Below are 16130 nucleotides of genomic sequence, written 5' to 3'. Positions count from 1 at the left end.
GAAGTTGTTAACTTTGTCTTAAATTTGTCACAAATTGTCAGAAAATTTGCCTTTTGATTTTAATAGATTACAATGTATTTCTTTACTGGGAAAAAAAACTCATCTATTTCTTATTCCTTTCTTTCTTTCGCTGAATACTTAACGACACATTTGCTAGAGATCCCAAGGCATCGGGTTGGATTTTTTACGTGTTGAAAAATTAGAACTTAACTCTTCTCTATGAGGCATCGCCATGCTTGTTTTCCTATATAATTTGTGGGGGGTAATTTTTAAATTTAAGTATTTTCACTGAAAATTTAGTTGTAAATGTGAGTGACTTTTTACAGTTTTGATTTTTCATAAAATGTTCTCACAAATATTTCACAAATATAAATCTTTCACAAAAGATGTGAATATTATTGGGTACTTTCAGTAAATGACAATTATATTTGCAGTTGATCCCTCTGACTGCCAGATTAAAATGGCACTTAGGAAATAACTTCCAGTATTAGGGGAATATTGTTTTCCATGTAGTAATTGAGTGAGGCCTAATAATAAGGGTCTGACATAAATGTTCTCTTGCCTAGATCTGTTCAACCCAATGCCTGTTGCCCTTTTTAGCAGCCCTCCAGTTACTCATTTAGAAGAGCAGGTGTCTGTTGAGTGCTAATTATGTGCCAGGCTATAGTGGGAGTGCTGAAGGTGAAGCAGTGAAAAATACAGTACCTCGGTTTTCGAATGTCTCCATTGACAAACATTTCAGTTTACAAATGCCGTAAACCTGGAAGCAAATGCTTTGGTTTTCGAACACGCCTCGGAAGTCGAACATGTCACGCGGCTTCTGCTGAGTGCAAGATCCTAAGGCCTATCTGTCGGCTGTTTTCAAACGTTTTAGAACTCGAACGGTCTTCTGGAACGGGTTACATTCGAAAATCAAGGTACCGCTATAACCTAGACAAAAGCCCAGGTCTTGTGGGACTTGCCTACAATTGGCTTATCCAGGAAAGTGCGTTCACCCAGGCTCCATCTGCCTCATGCCAGAGCAAGTTCATAAAACAAATCAGCCAGTCCAGGGAGCCCACAGTTTTACGTAGCACAGCCCAGCTGTCCTCTGCCAGTGACACTTTGGTCTCCCCTCACTGGTTATGCCCCTGAGTGGACCTTTCGAGATAAAGAAAGCATGCTAATGTCGCCTGAGTTTTCCAGCTGACCCTGATTGGCCCTTATTGAACTCTGCTATATCCAGTAACTGTTTTACATGGTTTTTGTGTATTGATTAATCTCCTAGCAACCCTATGAGGTAGGAGTTATCATTACCCCAATTTTACAGATGATGAAACAGGCCAGCTCCCGGCCCAAGTCATGAGGCAGTGGGTAGAGGACCCAGGATTTGAACCTGTGACTTCTGACAGCAGAGACCTCTTTATCAGTCTGTGCTGCTTCACACGGTTGTGGAACAGGTCACCGAGATAAGGGCCTGTTTTGCACTCATGTAAAAGTGAAATTAATTGGCTCATACTAGTAAGCAGCACGTAATTTAAATTGTATACTTTTTAGCTGGTAGTTTTGGGTGCTGTGTAGACAGCCCATTGTGAGTTGTGACCAGAAGACACGCTTCACGGATTGCTTTCTCACACATGAGAATTTCTCACAGATGAGGACTTTTTGTTAGGTACATTTCCATGGTAGCTATGCCCTGTTTATCCTTTTTGAGACCAGGATCTAAATGCTCTCTGCACATAAATATTAGCTTACATGAGGTTCCATCAAAAGAAAAAAAATCAATTCCTTTTCAGTGTTTGGCTGGTATATTTTTCTATTCTACTTCCAAGAATGTCGTAAAAACCTCTCTAAAAATTCTGTTCTTCGTGTGAAACATTTCTGTGTTAAGAAACTTAATATCTTCCACACTAAAATTCACACACTCATGAGAGAGAAACAAGACCACAGTTCAAACCAGAGATGATAAAGTGTTCAGATTTCAGTTAACACCAACAATAGAACGGTTCTGCTTTGAAGCTTGAACATGTTCCTGACTGTTGTTCTGTTGTGTCTCATTAGTTCACATGGTTTGTTACATGTCAGAGATGAAGGAGGGACGTGCGAAGAGGCCATGCCTGTTGTCCCTTTATGGGGTTGGCTTTGTGATGTGCTTCTCATTTTTTCGTATGCAGCCAGCCTGTCCCCCATACAGGAATGTCATAGATGATGGCTCATAGCCTTATCACCGGGGTATCCCTAGGAGGAATGATTGGTGACATTACTGAGAGTTGTACTAGAAACCCATAAACAATCGAGTTGATACTATTCTTTTATGAAAATGTGATTCTTTAAAAAAATTTTATGGGGAATATTGGGGAACAGTGTGTTTCTCCAGGGCCCATCAGCTCCAAGTCGTTGGGCTTCAATCTAATTGTGGAGGGCGTAGCTCAGCTCCAAGTCCAGTCGCTGTTTCCAATCTTTAGTTGCAGGGGGCGCAGCCCACCATCCCATATGGGAACTGAACTGGCAACCTTGTTGTTGAGAGCTCGCGCTCTAACCAGCTGAGCCATCTGGCCACCCCCAAAATGTGATTTTTTTTAATAGATGCTGTATATATTTTATTTACCTGCTTACTAGGTAAATGTAAAGAATTACATTACCATGTTTCCCCGAAAATAAGATGTAACCGGACAATCAGCTCTAATGCGTCTTTTGGAGCAAAAATTAATATAAGACCTGATCTTATTTTGCTATAATATAAGACCACGTATAATATAATATAATATAATATAATACTATAATACCAGCTCTTATAATATGATATAATATATAATATAATACTGGGTCTTATTTTAATTTTTGCTCCAAAAGACGCATTAGAGCTGATTGTCCAGCTAAGTCTTATTTTGGGGGAAACCTGGTACGTAGCAAAAGGTAAAGAAATAGAATATATAGGTGACCTTGAGTATCTGCTGGTTCCGTATCCATGGATACAGAAGGCTGGTTAAAGACTTGAGCATCCTCAGCATTTGGTATCTGTGGGGGCTCCTGAACCAACCTCCTGCCTTGGGTACAGAGGGATGACTGTACCTACCTTCAAATTTTGTACCTCCCTGACCAAATGACAACTCTATTAACCTCCTTATGTATGACTTAAGTTCCAAATTAACTCCAAGCCATTTCTTAGAGTCAGAATACCTATGCACTGATTTACCCTTTTGAATGATATGTATTCAAAGCATCAAATATGTAATGCTTTTTATCTTTGAATAATAAATATTACACAGGTGGACTTTCAGGTTACTTAATGTTTTCAGACTGAGTCTTCATTAGCTCTGAGTCCCTTGGTCTTCCCTAGTCCCCATAGACAGCTTGTGGCCAGAACCCAGTCTAAGGAAGTCCCAGAAAACGGCATTCCACCACTTCCTCCCTGTTGTTTGTTCCACATCCACCCAAGAGAGGCTTCTATCAGGCAACCATGTTTCTGTGCTGACCCTTAATTCTGGAATACTAAGGGAGCTTCACAGGAAAATCCTGGTTGCAGCAACAGAAACTTTTCTTAAAGAGTATATTTGTTTCCTCTCAACACTCTAAATAACACCATTTGAAAACAAAAAAATAGTGGTTAGAAAAGTATATCCTTCCTCAGAGAAGAATAGTGGTCACGTGGTACAATAGAATTAATTTGTAGTTACCAGCTCTGCTACTTACTATCTGTAATTTACTTTAGAAAGTCACTTAATCTCCCTGGAGAAGGTAAAATGTGATTTGACTTCAAAACACTTCTTTCTAATCTGCTTCTCCTTAGCTCCTTTTTCAGTCCATCTCTGCAGGGTGCATGTTATAATTGACATAATAGATGCAGTTGGAAGTCAGAAAATTACAGGTTCAAATTATGTCCTTATCTAGTTTTAAACACATTCGTTGCATGTATAAAGATATATGTTATAGGCACAATATTCAGTTACTTAATCCCCCACTAAACAAAATATGGCAATACCTGACTGAAACCAACTTACTTAATTACCAAGAATCCTGGGGTGAGGTTGAGTTCTCTGTATTCAGTTTTCTGCTGTTCATTCCACACCCCCACAGTGTTTTTGGTTGGTGTTAAGTATCACATTTCTAAGTAGCAAGAGAACTTCAAGTTTTGGCTGAAAAGAAACCGTGAAGCTGACTCTGGGTGGTGAACGCACGGTGTGATTTATGGATGATGTGATACAGAATTGCACAACTGAAATCTATGTAATTCTACTAACAATTGTCACCCCAATAAATTAAAAATAAATTTAAAAAAAATAGAATTCACTTCTAAAACATAAAAAAAAAAATAAAATAAAATAAAAAAAAATAAAAGTTTCCAAATGGTTAATTCAAAGAATATAGTCTACCGGTTAAGTGTACAAGTTTAAGAGCCAAAGCTCTGGTCATTGACTAAACCCACTTTTGAATAAATACTGTATTATTCATGTTATTTACAATATCATCTCACCCTTAAGATTATTTTCAAACCTGAAAGTCTATGACTCCATATATATTATAAATTTTTTTCAGCAAACATTTGTTGAAAGACTACTATTCCAGATACTTGCTAGCTAATAGTAGAGTGGAAGGAACGGCATAAAATTAAAAATAAAACAATGTATCATAATTTTAATGTACAGAAACATTTAAAATAAAAATGAGATGTACACAATTATTAAAAACTCTACCCTAGAAATATATGCACCACAGATACTTTAACATAAGTAAAGTTCAAATTGTAGAATATAGAACAGTATGCATATTTTGATACAAAATGTGCTTTTTTAAAATGAAATTATTATAAAAGTAAGTGGAGAATTCTAAAACAAGATGAACCAAAATGTTATTAGTGTGTATTTTAAAGATTTTAATATTGCAGTAATTCTTAAATAAATTTTTTAAATGTTAAAAAAAAAAAAAAGAAACCGTGATATGGTATTTTCATCATTTTGCCATTTAAAAAAATATGTACTAGAATATTTTTCAAGTGTGCTATGGTGAACATGATCCAAAGTTCAGTTTCTAATACAACCATTTTATAAAACGTATGCTTTTTATGAAAGATGAACATGCAGTAAGGTGTGTGAGTAGCAAGGAAGTAATATTTTCTACCCGCAAGGAAGCAGAAATGTTTCTTACTACAACAAATAAAAGAGTGGAATTCTATGGCTATTAGGGATTGAAGCTGTATTATTTAAGCACTTTGTGAATAACATAAATTACTCATGCAAGCTTATGTATCTTCCTCTGTAGACTACTTTTGGTATCTTACTTGTATATCATCTAAAATTCTTAAGTAAATGATCCTTACTGCGTTTTTAGGTTCAGATTTTAGTTATTGTTAAATAACCAGAAAGAAAGCTAACATAGTGAAAGATTGCCATGTGCCAGGTGCTTTCTGCTATGTTATCTCATTTAATCCCCTATAACATATCGGTCTTATAGTACCCATTCTTATAGATTATGTAACTATGTCAGAGTTTATTCTCTTTTTTTGCTGCCTGTCCTCCCGCCTTCCATGTCTTCCTGAATTGATCTTTAAACTCTGACTTGATATTGAGCAGGTCTTTAGAACGTGGAAGATGTAAGTGACATTAGCCTTGAGGCGTTAATGACCCCAGAGTCTGAAGTGACATCCTAACTATTCCCTTTGACACTGGAGAGGCCAGTCTGTCATACACTGATCCGCAGTAAAATTTTCCTGAATCTGTTTTCATATGAGCTCCTTTAGACTTTTGTGGCAAAGCTATCCACTTAGTTTATGGTCATTTTTAGTCATGGTCGTTCATTTTTAGTCATGGTGTTCTGATAGAAAGATTCTCACCACAACCGAACGAGCATGGTGCCCAGTTAAGTTTCATGTTTCTGCCTCTGGTTATAACATTCCTTGTGCTCTCACCCTTCAACCTTCGCACAAAGAATTTTGTGAGGGAAAGGAAAGGTTAACATTCAAGATTTTTGCATGCCAGAGGGTATTTTCAAATATTAAACAATTTTATTTCTGTGCTCCTTTCCAGAAAAGAAACTCTTAGCTTTATTTTTATGTCTATGTGGCCAAAAGTAGTATGCAAGTAGAGATGTAAGGTAATAATAAGTTGACAGCTTTTAAAAAGATCCAACATCAGATAAGAATAATAAAAATAAAAAAAGAGTGGATAAATGAGTAGATTCTCAGTGAAACTCCCTCAGTTTGTTTGTGCTGCCACAATGACTGACTCTTGGAATCAAAGCCTAGAAGTCCTCAGGGCCTTACCTTACGCTGATTATAATCATAATACCTACATTTCTGCAGCACTTTCTGGTTTTCAAAACACATTCAGTTTTGCCATAATTATCCTATCTTACATTCTGTATCATCTCTTCTAACTTATTACATATTATTTTTATTCAAGAAACAAACCAGATAATTGTGGTTTATATTCCAAAAGGTCCTCCCCAGACAGACCCCGAGGAGATAACTGCAATCTATGATGATAACTACCCTTCTCTTTAAAAACCTCCTTGGTCCTGATAGCATTCAGCATACCTAGCACCCAAGTCTTGGTTTCACACCGTTCTCCATTAGAAGGAACCAGAGCTCCTTGGAGAAATGGCTGATTCTAGGGCTGGGTGTGCCATCTGAGCCTGGAGCATCTTGTAGGTGCCAGAAAAGAAAATAGTCCTCAGAAACGTACAAAGTAATGGGGTGGGGTGGGAGAGAAGGGGTGGCAGAGGGAGTCAGGCGTCCACTGACAAAAGAGTTCCCAATAGCCATAGCCAAAGCTGCAACAGTGTGAGGAACCAAATAAATAAAGCAGGATTGAAATGCAACACAAAGTAGAAAATACATATCTGCGAGTCCATCCTGATACAAATGATTGAATAAATAAATAAGTGGGGAGAATAGACAAATGTCCCATGCAGAAGATTTTCAGATAATTTATGTAGATACTCGTCCCTTAAGGAGATGGAGCGTAAGTCCCACCCCTAACGTGTGGGCCACGCTGAGTGACTTCCTTCCAAAGAGGACAGTGTGGAAAGGGGGGAAAAAGCAGTGTAATTTGAGAGTGGAGAAGCTGACAAACACAACCTCAGCCAGGTGTTCAAGGTCCACATCGATAGTGACAGGTCACGTTGATAATAGGTGCCCCCGAAATAGTGTGATGAGAAGGGCACTTCACCTCTGTGTTCTTCCTTCCCAAACCCATAACCTCAGGCCAGTCATGAGAAAACCATCAGACAAACCCAAAGTGAGCGGCATCGTACAGAAACCTGACCAGTACGTGTCAGAACTGTCAAGGTCATCAAAGACAAGGGAACCTGGGACCCTGACACAGCCTAGAGGAGCCTGAGGAGACGTGACAAGTACATGCCGTGTGATATCGTGGCCCTGGAACAGAAAAGGGTTCCTGGGACCCTGGAACAGAAAAGGGACATTAGCTAAAAACTAAGGAAATCTAAATACAGTGTGACTGTAGTTAGTAATGCTGTGTCTATATTGGTTAATTGGTTGTGACACATGTGCCCTACTGATGTAAGATAATAGAGGAAACGGGCTGACTGTGTGTGGAGCATATGGGAGCTCTGTACTATCCTCACAGTTTTCCAGCAAATATAAACCTTCCTTAGAATTGAAGGTATAAAGACAAAAAAGCCTCTTTGGTAAGGTTTTCAGTAATGACACCACCACTCATGGTTCACACCGCACCATAACTCCATTTGCCACATTTCCCTGCTTCCAGGCAGCCATTCCTGGTGCCACTGTCACTTCTGTGGGGAGAACACAGAGGCACCTGGGTAAAATTGGAGGAGGAGGGTTCCTGTGGCACGAAACGAGGCTGGAGAGGTGAAAGGGCAGCCGACCCCGCACAGCCTTGTAGGCGCTGGCAACGGTTTGTGGCATTTATTCTGAGGACATGAGAAAGCACTGACAGTGTCTGTAAGGCAGGTAGTGACAAGGTCCGGTTTATGGTTTACGCCACCCACTGACTGCTGAGGAAGGGCCCTGGTAGGTTCTCATTTGAATAGGCCCCTTGCTGTTGGCAGTAATCCTGGTGAGAGGGTGCCTGGGCCTGGGAGGGTAGGCAGTTGGGACGCAACGAGGTTTTATGATTTAAGAAATATTGACGAAGCAAGAGCAGCAGTCCTGGAATTGATTCAGGTGGGAGTGAGTGAGAGCGGTGTCGAGGACAATCCCAAGTTCCCTGCTTTCACGGATGGCGAGGTGGTCATGCTGGTCCAGCCACCAAGAGCCATGGGGACCCATCGGTCAGAGCAGCGGGAGCAGTGGCCAGCTGAAGTTGAGGTATTAATGTTAGAAAGGACACGGTAGAAACGTGGGAGCAAGGACGATCATCCTAAAACAGTTCAGCCACCGTGCAGAATTCACCCCGAGATCCCAGGTCAAGGGAATTCAATTCCCGAATTACGCGGGGGCCTTGTGCAGAATCTGCTCTAGGAAACCCTTCTTCCTGGAGTTCTGATGCCGGAAACCCACTCTGTCACCTGGCACACTTATTCCGGTTTTAGACGACTCTGCCCGGCGGGATGACATAGTTATGCAAGTTGACACAAACGATTCTGTCTCCTTTTAAAGATTGATGTCTTGTTGACACAGCATCTTAAGGTAATGAGCATTTGGTGCTTTTATTTATTTAATAACCTGATTACTAATGTAATAGACCACATGTGCTTAGCGCTGCGATACTGTTGGTGTTACTTGTACCATTCAAACGTCATGGCAGTCTAGGAGCTCTAGAACTATCAGCAAAAGAACAGCTGACATTTAACGTGCAGCAATAGCTGGTGTGGGAGCTGAAAACTACTTTTCCTCCCACCTGCTAAGTTCTTCTAGCTGAGCTAATAATCAAATTAACAGACAGATTAAAAGGAAAAAAAATCAAATTTTTAATACGTGCACCTGGGGAATTCACCTCAGCATGAATATTCCAAAGACAGTGAGGCAACTTGGGTATATATGACATTTTTGACAAAGGAGAAAAAGGCGGAAATTGGGTCTGAGGTTTCAGAAGTGAAAATGACGATTTACCAGTAGTTGAACAAAAGCAGAACACACAGCAGGCAAATTCTTGCTGGGCAACCCAGAAACAATGGGACACGGGTTACCTAGCTAACAGGCCCTGCCTGAAGCCTTCCTATTTACTATGCTTAATTCAAATCGGGCTGCTAAGGCCAACACCCTAAGATTCCCTTCCCAAGCAGGCCTTTCTGTCTGAATCTCTTGGGCAGGACATGGGCAGGAGTGTCAAGGTTCTTTCTGAATCTTGTTTCTTAATAAACAGCTTAAAATTAATATCCCAACAAGGCAGCTTCAGGGTGGCAAAACTTTGGTTCCCTTCACTTGATTGATTTTCCCTATTGTCGAAATGGAGACACAGTAACTTAAACAGAAAAGACATTGTACGCTGTTTTACAGCACACAAAAAAGTAGCTGTCCTTACCACTTTCAGTTTTCAAACACGCAGTTAACATTTAATCCCGCAAACTGGTTAATCCCTCCTTAGTATTGCCGTTGAGTGGCGAAGCTGGCAGGCCCAGTCCTGAATGAGGACAGGATGTGTACACGGGCTTTACGGTCATTCCTAAGCTTATTCTTTAAAATGTGTCTCTTTGCTTTTTCTTTCTTTCTTTTTTTTTTTTTTAAGGAGGGCGCAGCTCACAGTGGCCCATGCAGGGATCGAACCGGCAACCTTGGTGTTATTAGCACCGCGCTCTAACCAACTGAGCTAACTGGCCACCCACTGCTTTTTATTTCTTAACTAAGTGAGATAAGTGTCAACACAGGACAGGTTCTGCCTGAGTCAGCCAGCACCTTGCTCCCCAGGTGTGTGGGGTCTGTGTGAGTGAACGCCAGACGTGCTCCAAGACACAAGTGGTGACCGCAACTGCTGACTGCACAGCCCAGGGTGCAGTTTACGTTTCTAAGTGGCTTATGAGGAACCCCCCTCACACAAACATATTAAATATTAAAAAATCAGATGATTTAAAACTAGTAAGCAAAACTATGCTGTTAGAAATAAATCATTCAGATGAATTCTGGTGGGTTGCTCCAAAGTTTATAAATATAGATCCTCTATCTCTTCCCTCTTGTTGTCAGAGATGCCTTCTCTGTCACTCTCTCCCCCCTTACTGTTTTTTTCTTCATAGCACATGTTTACTTCCTGACATAATGTAATATTTTATTTACTGGTTTATGGTTTATGTTCCCCAGGAAAGTATAAGCTGTATGAGAGGCCAGAAACTGTTAGTTCACTGCTGTATCCCCAGGACCCCAATAGGGCTCGGTACATAGGCAGTCAATAAATACTCGTTAAATGAGTGATCACATAAATATCAAAATATACTTAAAAGATCAAATATTTCTTGTTCCATAAAAAAGTGGTGCTTATTAGAAAAGGGGCAGGTTTTCTTTCACCTTGTTTTGCAAATTTTTCTATCACATAAATATTTCCAGTATTTTGTGGGCCGAAATATTTTGGTGAAGCTTTTTTATAAGGTAAAAGACGATAGACTTTGTAAAGGCGTCCTGTCACCCGCTCGTTCAGCACCTTGGCTCTTCTCAGATTTCTTGTCGTCGCTTCTGCTCACTTGTCTGGTCATCAGATTTGCCTTGATCCTCCTGCCACGTCCGCTTCCTCCCCACACCCACGTCAGGACCCCCACTTCATGGCCTTGTCCCGTTTGCATCAGAGCTTTCGTCAGCAGGCAGAAGGAAGCCATGGCTCTTAAACGAGCGCCAGCCACTTGGCTGTCCAGATGTGTTGTGTTCTCTGTAGAGCGCTTCCTCTCAAAACTACATGCGTTTATTACACTCGACGTAACCAGTGTTCTACAAGGCATACAAAAATAGATCATTCGTGTGCTTTATAATCCATGGAATGCGAGAACAAATCCATCTGGTAAATTACTAAAGTTATTGAAGAAACGAACATGAAAGTGGAAAATGTTCTCGCTACTGTAGGAGGTCAGAAATAAATTCTGCCACTTGATGTATGACAATTAGTAGTATTACAGAGGGTAAGTCAGCTCGTGGGGCTTAGTTAAAGCAGGACCATTGTAGGCAAAACTGCCTGTGGCCAAGTTTCCCTGCCGGCCTCGGCTTCCACCCTGCTCTGACACGTCACTCTCCCTGGCACCCTGTGTGCTTCTGGGTCCATTTGCTCTCAGCTGCGTCACCGTCATAGTTTCTAAGATTGAAATAGCTGTCCAGAATGTTAGCTTTCATTAAAATGCATTATTTTAATATCCTTATGTTGGTGACTAGTAAATAATCTGACAGAATTTAAAAAATATATGTTAGTTGTTGATAACATCAATTCATTTAAGCTGAGCAAATATTAATTGACTACTTACTGCTAACCAGGCACTTTGGGAACACGAAAGTAAATAAATAAGAATAATGTGTAGACCTTACATTTATGTGAGGGGTGTAGCATCCTGTGAGATACAGCATCCTCGGGGAGGGAGCTGCAGGAAGGTGCCCACCTGCGGAATGTGGTCTGCCCCAGGACTCAGGCTCGGGGAAGGCTGGCTCCCGGCTTTCAGCTGCCCCTCCCCCAGCCAGCGTCTTAGTATTCTGCAGCAATTGGATGCCAGATGAGGCAGCCTGGGGGTGAGTACTGAGGGAGGGGATGTGCTAAGGGTACCAACCTAAGTAAAGAAGACAGGATGCTGACCGTCAGGTAGGCTCTGTACGTACCTATTATATTAATGGACGTCAGGTCTTGGAATCTTCCCTTTCACCAGATGCCATCACCAGGATATTTCCAGTCTGTTCCTAGAGACAGGTGATGTTCTATAAACATCAGATGCACCCACCCCGTGTTCTTTGCTTATGGGTACAAACGAAAAGGTCAAACTTTGAACCAAACAGATAGAGGAATAGAATTTGAGGTGCAAAGAACTAAAACTAAATATAAAGTCAGCATTTCAAAATACAGATAGAAGAGAAAAATGTGAGGGTATTACAAGTGAAATGCCCTTAGGAAATGAGAGACAGTGTTTTGACTTTCTAAATAAATTGATTTGGAACACCAGGAATAAGTAATTCCTGTGGGTTATGGTATTTTCTCAACACATCAGGCAGATAACTGACTATCCCATACTAGAAACGGATGAGCATTTTGTATAATTTTTACAGTGTAGGGTGGTAGAAACCACCTAGCCTATTGAGCTCTTTTTACCAATAAAAGGAAGTCATAGGTCTTTACCAGTAATCCATAGATCTTTTCGTCTGCTAATTTAACCCAGAAGGCTCTATTATCCTTGAAATTTTTTTCCGATTTTTACTGTCAGTGTTTCAATGACTAAATTTAACCAACATAATTTTTGCTAAAAATTTCTGGTAAGTAACTTTTAAACAGAATTTTAACTTTTAACCTGTCAACCATGTACTACGGTGTGTGTGTGTGTGTGTGTGTGTGTGTGTGTGTGGCACTTTTCATCTCGGTGCAATGTTGTGGCTTCTGTCCACAGGCAAGTGAGTACTGACTGAGAAACAGCTGGATGGAGGACATAGGTAAAGGACCCCACCTCTTGTTAAACCCTGGGAATCAGAAGTTCCTGCCTAGGGTTTCCAGGCAGGAATTCCTGCCCGTTCTTGGGAATTTTTTTCGCTTTCCAGTTCCTGAATCCCTAGAAAAGTTGGTCGGGAAATCCAGGAAAATCAGCTTCTTGAACCCAGGTGTTTGGTAGTATCGGCCGTCACATTGTGAAAACAATTCATCGTGGAGAACAGAAAACAGTTTGTATCTCGGGATTCGGGAACGGGAAAGCGAAAAAAATTCCTGAGAACAGGCGGGAACTCCCGCCTGGAAACCCTATTCCTGCCTAAATGATCTGGAAGGAGATTTGCTATGCAGGGAGGGTCAAGGCACAATGACATAATGAAAGAGTGCCAGATGAGGACACAGACACTGCCTCAATACACTCATTGTTAGATGTTGTTGTCCCATTTCACACAGAGGGAAAGTGAGGCCCAGAGCAGGGGAATAATCCCGCAGGGTTTCACAGCTATTGCGTGGTGTGGTCGGGGTCTGACCACGCCGCTCGCTCATCGCCAAGGCCTTTGGGGCCCACTGCACCTGCGGGCTCACAGCACCCCAGCCCCAGCCCGACTCCTGTTGTTGCTGTTGATTCTTGGTGGGTAGTGCTCATTTTGATGTTTGCTCTGAACAGTAGTGAACTGTCCTTTTCCGCCTGCTGTGTAAATGTGAAGAGCCCTCTTCCACTGGTTAGCCATCTGAGATAACGCCTCTGGAGCTGGACTTTATCTGAGGTGAGAGCTCTTTCCCCAGATGAATGTCTTGTAGTAGACGCCTTCCGAGAAATAGACCAACGATTCCGTTTTTAGATGATGTCAACATCTGCTGCTTTCTAAGAGGAAGGTAGATAATATTCTTTCAGCTCTTTTGATTCCTTAATGAAAATAATCAGAAAATGTTTAAAAATGCTTATTACAGATGGTGTCCTTAACATGTGGTTACAAATGTGTGCTGTTGGCAATGGGGTAAAAACAGGTTAGAAAAGCAGATGTCATTTCCGCTCGTCTGTGATCTACATTCTTCGCTTGCCGCCCTGAGGCATCACGCTTCAGGGGCCCAGGAAATGAGAAGTCGGGAATGGTGTCTCTGGCAGGACCAGTGCTGGGGTTACGCTCATGAAGTTACCTTTAGAAACTGTACTGATAAAAGGTAAAATACTAATGGTAGTAGTAGAGCTCTGGAGCAGATTTTAGTTGAAGAATTGAATTTAGTTAAAGACATTTGCTTACTCTAACTCATGTTTGAAATGTTGCCAGAGCTTAGAGACAGGAAAATTTCTCTTGGTTTAACTGAATCATTTCCTGAAAGATCGTTTACAAGATATCTTCTCATGTTTATTTGCATCTTTTCAGCTATCTCTAAAAGAAACTTCTCCCTTTGGACTATTATGTAACTTTGCCAATAATGAAACTAGATTAAGGAATGATCATACCTAAATCTAATTTTCTTTTTTACCTAATAATTCATCTTTACATTAAAGCTTTTTTCAATAGAGTAATTCCTCCTTAATCTCAGCGTTTGCATATCTCAAATATTTGAATAACATTATCAAGTTCTTTTTCTACCCCATCACATAAATTATGGTATGTCAAATAACACATGTTTAGTTTTTAAATCTCTTCTCTTACAGTACTAAATGTATGTTTAGTTTGATTAAGCTGCCGGGTCAGGAGGACAGCTAAATTCCACTTAACATTTTCCCTAAAAGCAGTTTAAACAAAGCAGAGCTTTAAAAAATTCTTAAAATCTTAAATCACATACTCAAAATAATTGAAATTTCAGCACCACCCTCATTTTTACCTTTTTCATGCACACGCTTTTTCCACGTTAGGATAGGAATTCTATTAAAATGCTGTAGTAGCCTTGTGTACCGATTTTCCTAAGATGAGTAATATTTTGTTGGATATTAGCCAGTAAGACTAACCTCCACTGCTTTCCTATTTCTAGAGTTCAATGAGCAGGCGCGAGCGACAGTCGTAGCAATAATAACCATGAGAACGGTAGCTGTATAACTCCTGCTAGAAGCCTGTGATGTGTGAGACCTGTACGAAGCAAGTTGCATGTATCACCTCATTGAATTCTCTCAACAATCCACGGGGTGCTTAAGTAACTTACACACAAGATCACACGGTAGCAAGTGGTAGAACTAGGTTCAGATTCAGGCACCCCAACTCGTCTTGTGTAGCCTTGTGGGTAATCTCTTAAACTTCTTTTTGAGGTTTTCCATGCAGCTTCTGCTTTGGAAATAGTTGCACGCATCTTCCCCTACATTTCCCCCCTTACTCTTTGATAATTTTTGGTGACTGAGTTGCCTTGCCATGAATACATTGATGCTCAAAGAAAGTATTGTTAAGTTCACAGAGCGATATATCATGGGGACAGATCTGAAACGTGGCACATGCGAACTGGAATTGATCAGGTCTCAGTTGCTGTACGTATATGAAAGCGGTTTTAGAGCAAAATACAACTTGTTGAATGAGAGCTCTTGGATGCAGAACAAGATTTTTTACTTTACAACACACTCATTGGCAAAAACCTTTTCTTGCACAGTGTAACATGGAAAGCATGCCATGAAATCAGGCTTAGAATTTAGTGGCTCTAGGATTACGACATAGTTTCAATAATAGAGGTAAATGGCAACCCAGAATAATAGCCAAGCAAATACAATCCCTAATCTTTGGCTTGTTTGGATATTTACTCAGCGTAGCTTCTGAAAGAGCTGAGAGCTTTCTGGAAGAAATAAATGGAAGAGAGCACCTGCGTTCCCAAGGCTAAGACCTCCCTTTTGTAAATGCACTGAATTTTTAAGAGGGTGTGGATGTGTTTAATGTGTGGGTGTGTTTGTTTAAGGAAGACAGTGAACTTCAAAAGGCAAAATGTTTTGTAACCCAGAAATGTAATGGTAAGTGGAATTATCCAATCTGCTATGAAATTAAAATAAACTAATTTGTAAACTGAGCTCAGACGTGGGGCTCCACTTGGACCAGCTTCATCCAGCAGGAAGTTCGGACGCTCTGCTTCAGTCTAGTCAGGAACCCCAGAAATAGAACCTCCAATTTGAACAACAGCAGATACTAACCCACCTAAGGGACAGTAGAGTTTTTTCAGTTCAGTGAGGAAAGGAATTTCACTTTCTGGCTGCTATCCTCCTTTTCCCAGGAACTGATTGCAGATAGTGGGACTCCACCTTTAGCCAAAGGGGTGGGTAACCACAGCCTTGTAGAGAGAAAAACTTCAAAGCAGGGGAGGTGAGCCATCCAGTTGCCCTAGGCTTGGGAGAGACGGATCTGGAATGAGAGTTCTGATCTCATAAAATGCACTTTAGACTTTTCAAACTGCCAGGCCAGCCTTTGTACTCTAATTCTTAGTCAGTCTGGGCTGAGTTTGGCACATGTAATTATTTCAGCTTTAAAAAATAGCCATTAACTATTCTGATGGATTTTCAGAATTGGTAGTGGTGTTGGGAATACAGACTCCCCTTTTCGTGCATTCCCAAATCTGTATAGACAGTCTGCTGTTCGGTGGGTCCCAGTTACAGTTGTTTGGTAGCAGAGGGTGGGGGTAGCATAGACAGATGAACATCTGGGCTCTATCAGAATCAGA

At 40.8% G+C, this 16130-nt stretch overlaps 1 protein-coding gene across 1 annotated transcript in view; it reads left to right on the top strand.

Annotated features, from left to right (window-relative positions):
• Positions 1–16130, top strand: part of MIPEP (mitochondrial intermediate peptidase) — a 174702-nt gene that overhangs the window by 147835 nt on the left and 10737 nt on the right. The window lies entirely within an intron of this gene.

This window comes from Rhinolophus ferrumequinum, chromosome 4 (assembly GCF_004115265.2).
Source record: "Rhinolophus ferrumequinum isolate MPI-CBG mRhiFer1 chromosome 4, mRhiFer1_v1.p, whole genome shotgun sequence".
NCBI lineage: Eukaryota > Metazoa > Chordata > Mammalia > Chiroptera > Rhinolophidae > Rhinolophus > Rhinolophus ferrumequinum.
This window is presented reverse-complemented; position numbering and strand designations above follow the sequence as displayed.